Source organism: Petaurus breviceps, unplaced genomic scaffold (assembly GCF_028583685.1).
Source record: "Petaurus breviceps papuanus isolate PSGF00001 unplaced genomic scaffold, PetGlider_PUasm1.0 90822, whole genome shotgun sequence".
In the NCBI taxonomy this organism is placed as follows: Eukaryota; Metazoa; Chordata; class Mammalia; order Diprotodontia; family Petauridae; genus Petaurus; species Petaurus breviceps.
Window position 1 is genome coordinate 2455309 of NW_027187351.1, and position 16148 is coordinate 2471456.

Below are 16148 nucleotides of genomic sequence, written 5' to 3' on the forward strand. Positions count from 1 at the left end.
TGACCCCAGGTCCAGCACTTTATCCACTGTGCCACCTAGCAGACTCTTACACTAGAGTCCAGATATTTATGATATTTTCTTTAGTAGGCATTGCGCATGTAGAAACAGAATCAAGGACTTCAAACAATGTTTGGTACTGAAAACTTTAATTCCTCCCTCAATTGGATCAATAATTTTAACCTCATTGCTATTATCCTAGACTTCCTAAATCACAGAATTCAGAAATGGGAATAAATTAATACTTAATATGAAAGACAAAAAGAGAACAATTTACAAATAAATTCTTCTTCTTCCCTCAGTCTTCTCTGTAGCTCCAAAATGTCCCAACTTTCTGGTTGTAAGATTCAATAACTTTATTCAACCCACAAGTTTCTTCCACAGTAATTAAAAATTATAGAAATCCTAGTCTTTACTGTACCTCAATGGAGAGTTCTTATTTTAGAAACTCCATACTGATTATTCAATTTTTGAAAACAGCCCTTATCTGGGAGGTCAGGAGAAAAAAAATCTAAATCTGGCTTTTCAGAATATTATAGCTGGAAGTTGAGTTTTAATTACTGGGTTTAGTATTGGAAGGTCCCTTAGAAATTATCTAGTTCCATGTCCTCACTTTATATATGAGAAAACAGAGGACCAGAAAGAGGAAGTGAGTGACTTATCCAATGTAACACAATTAATTGATTGATCAAAAAGTATTTAATAAATTCTCATTATTTGCCAAGGCACTGCCAGGTCCTTAGTAGAGTTAGAATTCCAACCCAGGCTTTTGACACCAGAAGAATTAATTCAGCAAATATTTTGTCTAAACACCTACTCTGTGCAAGGTATTATGCATGATTCCTTTCCCAAATCCCTAATACCATGCCACACATGGGAGGGAAAGGAAAGGATTGATCAATGTGAATTGCCATTATGACAACAATCACTAGATAAACAAATCAATAAAACAGGTCAAGTTAAGAAATGAGCTTTCACCCAGATTCCGTGGTTATTTTCTCCCGGCAAAACCTCCAGGGCAGAAGAAAAGGAGCTAGGTTTTCCATGCATGTATATTGGGGGCTGGGGTAGGGTTGGAGGTAAGAAGAGGAAAGGGAGAATAGTGCACATTTTCTTAGTTTCCTTTAAAGAAAGGAAAGAAAAACTCATTTAGGATAGCATAGCTCTACCTAAGTAGTATTTTGTGAGCTAAGAAATCAGAAACAGATGGATTAAATTTCTCTTAAATTATACATAGGCTTAAAAACTAAAGAGAAAAGTGATAAGCAATACAGTTTTAGGGTTTTGTCAAACTTCCTTTATCCACCATATTAAAAGACAGATTCATTTATTATCTTAACCAAATATATTACCTAGTTCTCCCATATCCATCCAGTTGTCAAAGCCTGAATCATCAGAAATATAGCTTAGTTACAAAATCATTTGAAATAATTAAAGAAAACAGTACATAAATAAATCTTGTGATCTAAGTATAATGGTTTCTACTTTACTCAGCATCCCATTATATTTTTCCACCTGTCTAGTTCAATTTTTTGTTTGGGGAAAAAAAAAGAAAGAAAAGGGTCAGTTTTATCAATGGAAAAGTGGAGATATGGTAATCAGATTCTCTCATTCTCCAACTAAATCACCTTCAACTCTTTATTTTGTATTTTTTATTGCAAATTGTGATCTCACAATTTTAATCAGTATAGGTAGCTCCTATCTGTATAAGAACTTCCTTTACTAATCACTTGCTTCATTTTGATGACACACATACTAGTTGGGAGATCATGGACAAATTAACCTTTCTAACACCTTAAATCTTCTTTATGAATGTATAGCTATACTGTGGTCTTCTTCAGCAAAGAGAGTTTTCCTGGCTGTGAAATCATATACTATTGATCGATACATTGTAAAATCCAAGGATCATATTTCCTTCTCTGTTTTGTGTTGCAATTAAGGCATTATTGATACTCTACAGTTATCCTTTCTACATCTTGGGTGTTAGGGGCTTGGCACCCCTGTAATCTGGAAAATCCATGTAAAATTTTTTGGCTCTCCCTTTGTACCAGAGAAGAAGTCTGAAATTTTTATTTTTCTTTTATGGAATATTTACAGTGCCTTATTGTAAAATTTGGGTTGTGTTTGGTCATAGTCTATCTGTAGGTCAATGTTAAGTAAAAATACTGTAAGAGAAAAAAGTTTTTTTGTGTCATCTTTAGCTTCCACAAAACTCACCAAAAATTCTCATTTAATTTCTTATGCCAACTGTATATATATATATATATATATATCAAAATCATAATTGGGAACATGGCTATGTGGAAAAGATAACTATATACATGTTTTCTAGAAAGAAATAGGCTGTTGGTAGAATGGGGTACAAATGTTCTAGGTGGTTTAGTGCACAGAGTGCTGGACTTGAAGTTAGGAAGAAGTGAATTCAAATCTGCTCCCAGAAATCAACTAGCTGCATGACCTCAGGTAAGTCACTTAATGTGTTTGCCTCTGTTTCCTTATCTAGAAAATTGAGAAAATAATAACACCTACCTCTAAAGATTGTTGTGAGGATAAAATGAAATAATATCTGCAAAGTACTTAGCCTGGTGCCTTGCACATAGTAGATAATAAATGTTAAAATTTAAGGAAAAATAGTTCATTTTAATAAACGTGATATTTCATGAGACATTAAAAGTTTCCTATTTAGTCATTTCTTATCATATATCTATTGAATTCTAGTAACTTAGTAAAGGAATTTTACGTGCTACACTTAACATTGTTAATTGCTTCTGTGAAAGGGTTGTTAGTTCCATAGGATCTATGGGAAAGGCTTTGTGGCATTATAAATGGAGTTTGGTTATAATATAGTCTGTGCATTATTTCAAAATGGCATTGATTAGAACCACGCTATTCAAGGTATGCTTATAGCTTTTCACTCCCCTCCTTCATCTTGCTGTAGAGAAAGTTTTGGAAAATGTGCAATGACTAACACATGGTTGGAAATTCTATTGAGATGTGAAGTGCAGGTGTGTGTGTGTGTGTGTGTGTGTGTGTGTGTGTGTGTGTGTGTGGTTTCCTCTTACTGTCAGCTCTTACTAGTTTCTGAAACAATAAAACATAAAAAAAATTTATGCAGTGCTGACCATCTGAGGATCTCAAAGCCCACATTTTAAATATGGTTTGGTGCCTTGGACCACAATAATCTTTGTTTGACAGAAATGGAACTTGAGGAACAGACAAGAGAGCAGCAGCTCAAAGCAATAGTTCCCCTGAGTATAGTTAGCCTCTGTGTCCAATCTGAAAATGTTAGTGTTTCTTCTATATCATTTTATTCCTCCCATAGTCTTCCTTCACTACCAGTGGCATGCCTGTTTTTGGGAGGGCATAATGAGCATGCTTGAGTAAACATGGTTTATCATTGAACACTATTATGGAAAATCAAAGATAGATAAGAAGCAATGAGGTTTATAGATTCATTAGCATTTGAATGATGAAACATGTATATGTGTCGTTCCTTTGATCAATACTGCCCTGCAGGGAAAGTACTGTATTTAATTGTCCTGTCACAGACCTTCCACTGCAGGACATCTGGCAGCGATGCAGACCTAGAACGGGACATTTCATTGCATGAGAGCCTTGTATTTGAAGGGTCTTTCAAATTTGAATCCACATGTTACTGTCATGAATGAATTTTGTTTTTGAGGAAGTGAAAAGGAAAGCGTGACCAGGACACTAGGACCATACACAGAACTGTAACCTCTTTGCAACTTTGATGTTCCCTAGACAGATCTAACGTTCACTTTCTAAGCAGACTATGTTTTGTTAAGTCTTTATTATGCCATTCATTTTATCTGAGGGGTGCCAACGTGTCAAAACCGTACCACAGCCCGCGTTGCCCTCGCCAAATATGGCATGAGTGTCGTCACCCTTCCCTGCCCACCGCGGTCAGCCCCCGGTGAGGCTTGGCCCCTCGGGGGGGACCGGTGGTTTTGTCGACTCCCCGCCCCATCTCCGCCTGCCCCAGCCCTCCCTGGCGAGGGGCATTGTGGGGTGTCCGCGGCAGCCTCTCAGAGAGGTTGGAACTAGCCGCGGGGCGAGGGAAGATGGCGGAGGCTTCCGGAACCTCCCCCACCATAGGAATACTTAGAGGGCGAGGACTTCCACCGCTGCGGCTACTGCAAAAATGAGACGAGCAGCCGATCCAGTGGCACGTGGGCACATTCAATGACAGTTCAGGATTACCAAGTTCTTATAGACCGTGAATGGTGAAGAAGTGGGAAATATGTATACAAACCTGTTATGAATCAAACGTGTCGTCCTCAGTACATAATGAAATGCCGACCTTTACATTTCCAGCCATCAAAATCTCATAAGAAAGTTTTGAAGAAAATGTTCAAGTATTTGTCTAAAGGAAAGTTTTCCAGAGGGAACAATGAAGAGCCCCTGGATTCTCAAATGGATGATGCTGCTGTGGATGATTTTGTTGTAAAAAGCAAGTTAGACATACAGCCTGACCACAGACCCCTCAATGAAGATTGTAACGAAGTTATAGAGAGTGAAGTGAAGGAGAAAGAAGAAAACTTGGAAGCTGAGGAAACCAAAGAATTAAATCAGTCACTTGCTAAAAAAGAGAAACTGGGGTCTGGTGAGCCATCAAGTTCTGTTAAAGTTCTAACTTCAGCTCCCAAGCCAGGCAAAGGGGCTGATTTGAGTAAGCCCCCGTGTCGAAAAGCGAAGGATATACGGAAAGAAAGGAAAAAGCAGAAACTCATTCTTAAGAGTCAAACAGACAATCTTGAAGGTTTCCAAACTCAACATGAGCCACAACCTTTGCCCTCAGAAAAACCTAAATTAAATCAGCCTAAATCGATTGAAGATTTCATTTTTGACACCTTACCTGAAGATGCTGCACATCAATTAGTAGTGAGGTTAGTGCCTGTTTCCTTTGAGGACCCAGAGTTCAAGTCGTCCTTCCGCCACTCACTCTTTTTATATGCCAAGTATCAAATAAACATACACAAGGATACAGAAGCTGAGTGTGGGGAAGCTGAGTTCACAAGATTCCTTTGCAGTTCACCACTGGAGGCAGAGAATCCTCCTAATGGACCTGACTACGGTTATGGATCTTTTCATCAAAAGTATTGGCTGGATGGGAAAATAATTGCTGTGGGTGTCATAGATGTCCTTCCACACTGTGTGTCATCTGTATATCTGTACTATGACCCTGATTACTCATTTCTGTCTTTGGGGGTCTACTCTGCACTACGGGAAGTTGCTTTTACTAGGCAACTTCATGAAAAAAACTTCTCAACTCAGTTATTATAATATGGGTTTCTACATTCACTCTTGCACCAAAATGAGATATAAGGGTCATTATAGGCCTTCTGATTTGTTGTGTCCAGAGACATATGTTTGGGTGCCTATTGAACAGTACTTGCACTTGAGAACTCTAAATATTGTCGCTTCAACCAAGATACAAAAGCAGTTGACAAAAACGAGTTAATGAACTTGACAGATTACGGGTACTTTCCAAGAGAACAATTATGCCTTACAACATATATAAAAAAAAGACAGGAAGGACCAAATGATGAAGCCATCCTTCAACAGTATGCCGACTTGGTGGGACAGATCTGTTCAGAAAGAATGTTACTTTTTAGAAGCTGAAAAAGAAGAATTATTAAAGAATTAATAGTCCACTCTCAACCTTGGGTACGATATGATTGCACTTCATTTTATTATGATTAACACACTTCTGTGTTAATAAAATCACAGGATAGTATTGCAACCATCTAAAATTATGCATCCTTATTTTAACTATTATATGACTCTCTTGAAATATTTAAAGTGAAATGTTTGTGAAGTATGTAATATAGAGAGAGATTTAAAAAAATACCCCTAGATATTTAGTCTTATACTTAAGATTTTGGAAGGTTGGGGATTTTTTTTTTAATTCAATCTACATTAGACTTGTCATCTTTTGATTCTTCATGGTAAATAAAAAAAATGTTAAGGTTCATTTAAGTGATTGGAATCATAGATGTGCTTTGATTTTTCTTCTGGCAAAATTAAAGCATGCTATTTGCCTCAACTCAATTAAAAGACAGTATTTAAGTAAAAAAAGTTTTCCAAAAGGTGCATTTGAAATCTAAGGCATTAGATTTTAGCAAAACTTGTCTTTTTGAAGAATATATGTATATGTTACTTAATCCTATAGGTTATATATTACATAATAATCTTATGTAATGAAGCTGGATAGTTCTTTTCAAAACAGAAACAGTAACATTAGACCTTTTTATTTTAAATATATCATCTTCTGAAATTGCAGTAATCTTGAAAGATCATTTTTTAGGCAACTGTTTAGCATTTCTCATGATCGAAATTCTATAGAAGTCAAAGATTGACTCAGACATTCCACATTGCTTCTCTCCTTGAATATGACACCTGACTTAGGTTACTGTATCAGCAATGCCATATTCACAATGCCTATGGAAATTACAGATATGCTGATATAATTATCCATCACAAAATGCATCATGCTTGCCATATGGGGGAATAAGCTGGAAAATTTATTAAGATACCAAAAGACTGAGTCCCAAAACCAGAAAGTGAAAGCCATCAGAGTAGTTATGAAATTGGCACAGGTAGATAAAGTAGAAAGCACCCACATTCTCAAGCCTTTAAAACAGAACAGGCTACCTCAGGCAAAGGTCCTCCTCTCCCCACTCACAGCAACCACCCAGCGTCCAGGAAGCGTGCTCCCAGCAGCTCCAGCCCCTGGCAGTCCTCAGCAGGAGTCCTTAGCAGAAATTCTGGCTGACTCAAAAAGGGCTTTGCGCTGCTGCCGCCGCCACCACTGCTAGCCACCGCAGGAACTGTAGTTTGGCTTCCTCTTCCTCTTGCTCCGCCCCTTCCTGCTACGTCAGCAAGTCCAATGGGGCATGGAAGATCTTTAAATCCCATAACCCTTACAGTTACTGATGAAAATTAAGTATTATCTAGACACCTTCCTAGCTCTAAGAATAATATTTAATGAGACATGAATCCAAAGGTAGTCATTCTTATGTCTGAGTGCTTTCTCTCATTTCCTTGTCATAAAATTAATTTGAGACTTTTTAGAATGTATAACTATTTTTCTATTGTAATAGTCTAAAATAGTATTTTTTTTTTCAAACTCCTCTTGTCACAAACTACTTGTATGACTTATATTAATTAGGAAGATGAATCATCCATCCTTCCTTTCTTCATGAAGTCTTCTACTTCAGCTTAGGAGGAAGAGCAAGGTCAATCTTTTTAAGTGTTGCTGGGTTTACTACTGAATGATGCATAATATTCTTTTCATCAAAGGCTGGGAGCATATTCCTTCCCTTGTTCTCAGTCATCAAGCCATAAAGTCAGCCACAATTTTTACTTTATAGCTCCTTGTCTACTTGCAGTCTTCTTTGTACTCATTCTTTTTTTTTCTGAATAAAATTAAGGATTTGAAACTCAGTCAAAAGCCTGATAGGAGATATATACTGTGCATTTGGTTTAGACTTTTACCTAAGACATGTGATCTTCAAATGTCATAATTGAGAACACTTTTCACTTGACCTAAACAATATCAAGTAATGTGGGCAATTTTTAGCATACAAATGAAGGCTGCCTCCTTCAAGGTCACCACTTTGGGAGGCTGGAGGCCATACACTTCTTCCAATAATGCTTCCATTGCAAAAAGCATTTGAGGACTCTTCTTTGGGCAGTTTGACTCACAGATTGGGGTACATTGTTTTGATTACCCATAGTGGTAGTAAGTATTAATATGTTTTTTGGTACTAAATAAAGTGTAGCTATTATTAAGTAATGAGACTGATTTATTGCATGGCTTAGACATAAACTAATTTTAACAGCAGTTCCTAAAAATAAGTTCCAAAAATATTTTGAGCAGTATCAGCATTATTGAAATGAGCTCCCAAGATCTCTACTTTGAATGACATTTGTGCAGATGTGTTAGTCCTGTTTGTTTAAAAGGCAAAAAAATCTCATAATTTTATAATGACACTTTATCATATAGTATTTGGAAAGAACACATGAAGCTTAAGACTAAAGCTTACTCTTCAGCACCATGCAATAAAAGTCTCCACTATTACAAAATCCAATATAGGCAGTATTCTTTGTAAGGGGATTCATTACTGGCAGAACACATAATTTCTTACATTGGCCCACATTATAGACTCCTGAGTCTAGCACTGTAGCATGGTTTTAGTGAATTTACAAAACAAATTGGATTTGGAGTTTCCTTATCCAAAAGCTATATTTATATAGTCTTCTCTTTAAAATTAACCTGAACAGCAATTATTTTTTCAAAAGTAAAAGTTTTATTCTTTTGCCCCAAAGCTTGCTGAGACTAAAAGGGCTATGTTGGGGAAAAGGAACCCCAAAAAAGAGGTATCTGAGGTTTGGGGTTAGCAAGCCATTTTGTTAAGAAATTGACCTATTATTTTATGTTGGTAGTCATTAATTTAAAGGCATCACGAGAACCGTTAAAAAAAAAGTCATAGTATTTCATTTCAAAATTCTGAATCTACAACTGTGCTACTGATCCTTCCAGATTATGAATAAATTTATGCCTTCATGTCATGGGAACAGAGCTGTAGGATATGTCTACCATTTCATTTTTATTTTTTCTCAGCTTTTCACTATCTTAAAAAAATGTTTATTTGGGTTTTTTAACACTCAAAAACATTGAGGTTAAGTTCTAATGTCTATGTTCTTCTTGGTTTCAGTTATTTAAGTGAGGAATTATTATTATAAGTGTAAGTAAGACTTCAACACTGTTTAGTCTATTTTAAAAATTATTTTGATAATACCAAGTGCATGTATTATGTTTAATGTAGAATATATGACTTAAATGAGCTTTTCAGAATGTCTGAATAACATTAAGTTTTGATTTTTAGGCAGTGGATTATTTTAGTATAAATAAAGAAGGAAAATGACTGTAATTGCCAGGTAACTAAAAGTACTAATGTTATTAGCTTGAAATGAAAAAGAAATAATAATAATTGAAAAATGCTATTTTAATTGGTAGGTGCTTGAATATATTCATTTTCAGTGAATGTAAGATGAGGACTACATGTTGTGAATTTATTGCTTTTGTAAATGCTTTTTGAACACTACTTGATGAAACTTAATGGAAAAAATAAAGCTATTTCTATCTAAAAAAAAAAAAAAAAACGTACCACAACATACTGTCTTGTCAAAATGATTCTGTCACACCATGTATAGCTTACCTTCAGAGGTGACCTTTCAATTCCTCCACACCTTTTTTTTAATGCTCATTGTGTGCAGAATAATGGGCTAAATTCCATAGGGTAAGGCAACATTTTTGTCAGATATGGTTCCTGCCCTCTTAGAGTTTAAAGTCTAGTAGTAGGACAAGATGCAAACACAGGTGACTGTTTTTCAGTTAAGAAAAACCCTTGTGAATCCTGTAGGCACAGAACAACAAAGTCAATGAATACTTAGTTATCTGTATTGAAAAAGAAGAACAGGGTGGAAAAGTGACTGAGATGGCATCAAGAATCAATTAAAGAAGTTTTATTTTTCTTTAGTATGTATTATATCATTTTAAAGGCTGAGATTTACATAATTACTTGCAGTTTAGGCTAAAATTAAAATTAATTTTAATTCCCTTGGCATCTGTCATCTGTGTAGGTAGAGCAGTAGTTCAGGTATATGTTGGGTAACAGGGGAAAACCAGTCTGGGATTTTAAATTTGCTCTGCCTAAAACACAAGGTCAGACACTCTACATGCAGATAATTGAGAGCTGACTACATATGTTACATGCTTATGACTGGTAGCTATTGTGGGGGGGGGGAAGGGGAGAAGGGAGAGTTGGAGAATCAAGGAGTTAATGGAGGGCAAATTTTAAAATGCCCTGCAACTTATCTTCCTATATTAAACTATAGCTCCGTCTACAAGGTTCCTGCTGGTTAATTTCTATGGTTGCTGCTACTGGGGAAATTGTCCTCATTTGCATTGTCTTTCAGTGACCTACCTGGAGGCAAACACCTGCAGACACTTTATGCTCATATAGATATCACTTGGGACAGAGACCTGTATCTATTCAGTGCAACAATCTATGTTAAAATAATATTATGAGCAAACATTTCAAAGCTTAACATTTGAAAACTGCCCTTTCAGATACCTCTTTACCCCCTTATTGCTCATGAGTAATATTTCTTATTGCAAACATCACTTCTTGGACCATCCTGACCTTTGTGCTTTTAACTTCTCATATGTAATTCTTGCCCTGATTTAATTGTGGGAATTAAATCACCTCACCTGATTTCTAAAATGGAAGGAAAGGAGTCCCAAGAGAAGGAATAATTTCAGTTGCAAATAAATACTGGAAAAGAGGGAGTTTTTTTTGAAAGACATTTATAAATGTGAATGGGTATATATTACTTATACATTATGTATATATGCATGATTATATACTGAAGCATACTTGCTAGTCATAAAAGAATATTTTGTGTATCACATGATAAATATATAAATGCATTTATATTTATTATACATGTAAATGCATGTGCATGCATATGGAGATTAAACTAACAGTCATATAATTTATCCTTCATAATTTTTTACACTTTGAGAAAAACATTGGAATAAAAAGTCATGGATGTATATTTAAGTATGCCTAATACACCAGCACCTTTGTTGTTTTTTTCTCCCTTTTTTATTTTAACTTCCACCTTCAGTTGCTCATAACTTTCCCCAAAAATAATGGTTTGGGGGTTGAAACTTTCCTCTCTTGGCCCAAGTTCAAAGCCTCTTTTTATTTTATTTTTTGGTGATTAAATAGTTGGAATAAAATAGATTCAGCTGGCTTTGTGTTAGGTGAGATTGAAAAAATACCCTTTTCCCAGGAATCGTCAAGATGCTGTTTGCACTGAACCTATAAACTTTACATTTGGCAAGGTTACATTGCTCACTGAAAGAGGAAAATCAAGCCAAATTTAAAGAAAATTGGTTAAGCATTTTCAAAGTGATGATGGCTTAAAGTAGTATGTTTGGCACATGAGCAATAGAAATGTAGTTGGTTCCTTTTTTTTTTTTTAAACGGCCGAATCAGTTTAAAAGTCTGGATTAAAGAGTTCTTTCATTTAAACAGCTGTAGTTAAAAGGTGCTTGTGTTTAGGATTTGGCCTATCTATATGGGGATTTCTCAACAACCAAGCAAAGTAACAGTCCTTCCTTAGCATTCCAGGAGTTTATATAATGTCTGATTATCTTTTTTGGCAGGGTTGTGAAGTGGATAGTTTACAGTCTTCAGCAACCATTGCAGGTAAGCTGAGGTCTTTTTTATTTTGCTAAAGAGGAAGTCCCACTCTGATGGGAAGTGCCTTGTTCTTGTCATGGGTAGGGGCAGTCTAGAAGTGGTAAAACCACTCTCTTTGTCTAGTGGACCAAAATGTCACTAAAGTGCTAACCCTAGTAACACATACATTGCCTTCTACGGCAAAAAGGAAAGTTGTATTGACTTACTTATTTCTGACCAAATAATGGCAACCTCCAAATCTTACCCACTAGGTTACAATACAAATGTAAAAATGTAAATATGTGTGTACGAGTATGTATATATGTGCATATACATATAAGCATACACATATATGATGTATATATAACTATGCCTGTGTGTATGGTATGTATATATTATATTATCTTCTTCCCTTTGAGAAGCCTTTACTCTAGGTGGTTTTATCTATTCACTATCCCTTGAACAAGTTGAAAGAGCACTAGAATTAGAATCAGAAAAGTGGATCCTTCTGCTCATTGAAAGTGTGACCTTAGGCCATGCTTGTCTCCTTTCTGGTTATATGTTTCTTCCTCTATAAAATGAGGGCCTGGGGGATGGATTAGATAACCTCTAAGGCCCCTTCTGCCTTTAAATCTTATGATGCCTTGTATTTTCTCCTGACTTTGCTTACTGTCTTCCTACTTATAAAGGATTTAAAAATTTTTAATCTGTTAAGTGGGCACAATAATAGCACCTACCTCATAGGAATGTGAGGTGTGGTGCAGTGAGGTATAATGTGTGTGAGGATCAAGCAAGATAAGGCATACTAAGGAATTTGCAAACTCTCTGCAGAGTTCTAGGTACCTCTCAACTCATTGTTATTATTATTATTGTTGGTATTATGGCCTTCTGATGTTAACTTTGTCTTTTCAAAGCTTGGCTATGTTTTACCATCAACCTCAGATCCTGCTTCTTTCCTTGGAGACCTCCCCAGCCATCCTAACTTGAAATAATCTTTCCCTCCCAGAACTCCAATATTATCTGTACTAGTTTTTTAATGTAATTTAATTTATGACTTTGTATAGTGTTTCATGGAGGCAGCTGGTGACTCATTATAGACTACTGGGCTTGGAGTCAGGAAGATCTGAATTCAAATCCAGCCTCAGACAGTTCCTAGCTGTTTAACACTGAGCAAGTCACTTAACCTCTGACTGACAAAATGGATCCACTGGAACCATTGGAGGAGGAATGGCAAATGGGATCATGAAGAGTCAGACAAAACTGAAAAACTAATGAACATAGTATTTCATGGTTAGCTTCTTTGACTGGGGTTATCTAGTATATATATATATATATATATATATATATATATATAGAGAGAGAGAGAGAGAGAGAGAGAGAGAGAGAGAGAGAGACTAGTATCTTGCCCATGATAGACATTTAATAAATATTCGTTGATTTAATAAGTTATTCAAATGTCATGGCATGAACATGAATTAAATCTTGTGTAACTAAACATTTCAGGAAGCAATGATAGTAACTCACACTTCTATAACACTTGAAGAATTACAAAACACTTTTCCTTATAGTCACCCTGTAAGGCAGCTAGTGTAAATATGATCATCTCCATTTTAAAGAGGGGTGATTGAGGTGGTTCTGCAAGACTAGCAAACTTGCCCAAGAGCACACAGCTAATCAGTGTTATGGACAGGATTTAAAACCTGGTGTCCATTTCCAAGTCTAGTGTCCTTTTGCACATGATACAAAGGAAAAACAGTAGATGCTTCAAGAAGAGAGATTGTTGGGAAAACAGGCAGTTCTTGAAATTTCCTTGATGTAACTCCAAGCATTAGAGGAATAAAGTCACCATGCATTAAGTGATTTTTTTTTTGCCTTTTTATGAATGATTCCTAATTCCTTCTGTGAAGTCATTTTTCTACACCCCTCCACCCCCTGCAACTTGGGCCTCTGTCACCCATTCCAGGTTAGAAATCCATGTCCTCTCTGCAACTAGAAGTTCTGTACTAACAGTTTCATAGACTCTAGTGACCATGGCAAAGGAAAGAAGCAGGGCATTCTACTCTTCAGATAATTTAAGAGGAAATGATCTCATTCAAAAAGAGGGTGAGGGTTAGGGTTTTGGTCTGGATTATTCTGATTAGCTGTCTATGTTGGTTACATTCTCCTGATATTACTCACTTCATTTTGCCTTTGTGGGAACAGTTGTACATAGAGAAGGCAACGGTGGGCAAGGAGAGATCTGGTTAGGATGGAAGGCTCTTTCAGGAAAAAGTAGAAGATAATTTGCTCAACTATCCATCAAAAATTGAGACCTGCTCAGTTGATTAGGAGGGCAGGCATGATGCTGGCCCTCTAATAGCTGCTGTCCACTTGGAGAATCTGAGAGCAAAAATCTCACTCACCCAACTCTGACTGGATTTACTGAAAGGGAAAAGAGTAGACAAATATAATGGAATGTAACAGAGTAAAAGTTAATATGATAAATCTTTCCTAAAATAGTTCCCTTAAAATATAGAAAAAAAAAAACAACTCCAACATATCTGAAAATTTTAATAGGCTAATTACCACTAAGCTAATTTGCAAGTTATTATTTTTTCCTTCTTACCCCCACCCTCTCTCTACCTTCTTTATCCCCTCTTCTTTTTCAGTAAAGAAAGAAAGAAAAAAAAAAACAACACAGTGAACTTAGCCACAAAATAAGTCAAGGGAAAAATGAAGTACTAATTAAGAAAGCTGGGGTTTTATGCAAATGACTTCTTCACCGAAGACAGTCTAATGAATGTGCCCGGAGTGGATCCGTGTGCGTTTTCGCCATGCTGACAGCTGGCTCCAAGGAAGGTCAGGCGGAATCAGGCGTGCACAGAGCATAATCCTTCAGATTGGCAGCTCTGCCCCCTGGTCACTGTTTGATTATCTCCCAAATTGCTGTATTTCACAGAGATAATGATTTTTTATGGTCACAGATTTGAAGACAACTGCTGTATCCTCGGGGTTGTCGTTCTGCAAGGAGACACTGCTGCTTCCTTCAGAGAAGAGAGAGAGAGAGAGAGAGAGAGAGAGAGAGAGAGAGAGAGAGAGAGAGAGAGAGAGAGAGAGTTCTCTAATTCTCTCCTATACTATTTCCTTGAATGTTTTATTATTATAACAATGATAGTAATAGCAATAATAGTTTTTTTAAAGGCATTTTTCAGATGAGATCCATCATACCCTTATCTTGTTCCTTTAGCCAGGGTCATATTTAGAAAGATATGGTGGGCTTCCAGGCAGTCCACTGCACTTAAGAAGATGTAGTTCTCAGCAAACTTAAAGAGAATCCGTACCTTAGGGGGAGGGAAAGAATTGGCTTGGCTCTGAAGGAATGTTTATGTGAGGATTCACTGTACAGTAGTTACTGGGGGCTTGCCCTCAGAGGGCCAGGGGGACCGAAGACTAGGTAGGCCCAAGGGCTGTTTAGGAACTCCCTGGCAACAGTGCTGGGAGCCCCATCAGTGTGAGGAATGGGGACTTTGGAACCTGGGGATTCTCAGCACACTCTTTGGGGGCCTGCCGTGTCATCTCTCAAAAAGCAGGCTTCATTACTCTCCAAAGGGAAAGTGGCTGGTCAAAAGTTGTAGCCAGAGGTTTCTTCTTGCCCTGCCATCATGAAAACTAGTTACTTAGCTCACTAGTTATTGTGGAATCACTTATGAACACTGAATATCACTTTCAAGTTTGCTAAACAATTGTTCCACAAGAGCCCTGAGAGGCAAGCGGCAGTAGCATTTTTGTTCCCATTTTATTGGAGAGGAAACTAAAGCTTGGAAGAATAAATAGTTGTAATCTCTTTTCCTTTAAGAGTGAAGGAGAGTAACTGAAGCGCTCATTTGGAATCCCCTTTCCTATTGATTATAGGACATCTGTAGAGTAACTTGAAGCAGCTTCCTGTGGGGGATGTTATCCTGACCACACAGGACCAGACTTGATAAGGAATTTGAAGATTCTGCCAAGCGCTCCAACTAGAAAAGCTTTTGTGTTGTGTTCAGACCTAATTATTCTAACATTGCATGCATTTAAATATTTATGAAGAAAATGATAGCAACAGAATATTATTTAAAATGACTTATCTTAATTGAAGGAAAAAGTAAATAGCGTAAATGAAGCCCAACTGGCTTGAGGTCTTGCTTATGGTTAATCAGGAAACATATAAATTCTAAGTTGGCTATGCGCACATCCAATTTTATATCAAATATCTGTTTCTTTCTATTTTTCAGCATTCCTATTATATTTAGACAATGAATACATTTATTTCAGCTTAAAATGGTTAAGTTGTTTATATATGGGTAGGAGTACATTTATCTGTTTAGGCTTAAAAAAGATTTAAATGGAATAAAAAACTGAAAAACAGCAGTAGAAGAGTAGAAAGCATTGGCTCTAGATTCAAAGGAGCTGAGTTCAGATCCTGACTCTGATGCTTACCATCTGTGTGACCCTTAGCAAACCAATTAACCTCCTGGTCACTACTTATGAGTAAAATTAAGTACTAATAGCCTCTGAGGTCCCTTTCATTTCTAAATCTGTGACCTGTTTTCCTTCCCATGTCTGTGGCACAGTTAACGACATAAGTTTTACCTTCTGTAACATCCACTTCATGCAGGATATGAGGCAGCTTCCGCACAGTCAGTGTGCTATGGATGAGAGGGCCTATGATACAGTGAGAAGTAGCATATCTCTTCTAGTGGAAAGAGAATAAGATTTGGAGTCCAAAGACATGATTTGAGTTCTAGAATCTTCATTTCCTGGCTGTCTAACTGTGAGAAGGAATCATTTGACCCATCTGAGGTTCAGTTTTTGCATTTTTTTAAAAATGAGGATAATAGTGCTTGTACTACCTGC

The 16148-nt window shown here is 36.7% G+C and overlaps 1 long non-coding RNA gene and 1 pseudogene across 2 annotated transcripts in view; both read left to right on the plus strand.

Moving 5' to 3' along the window:
• The window catches only part of LOC138148134 (uncharacterized), a 411090-nt gene that overhangs the window by 75138 nt on the left and 319804 nt on the right, over nt 1-16148 (plus strand). For both annotated transcript variants that reach the window (XR_011164980.1, XR_011164979.1), the window contains exon 2: nt 11261-11303. This is a non-coding gene — a long non-coding RNA (uncharacterized lncRNA). The remainder of the gene's footprint in view (nt 1-11260; nt 11304-16148) is intronic.
• Nucleotides 4138-5640, plus strand: LOC138148132 (arginyl-tRNA--protein transferase 1-like; annotated as a pseudogene).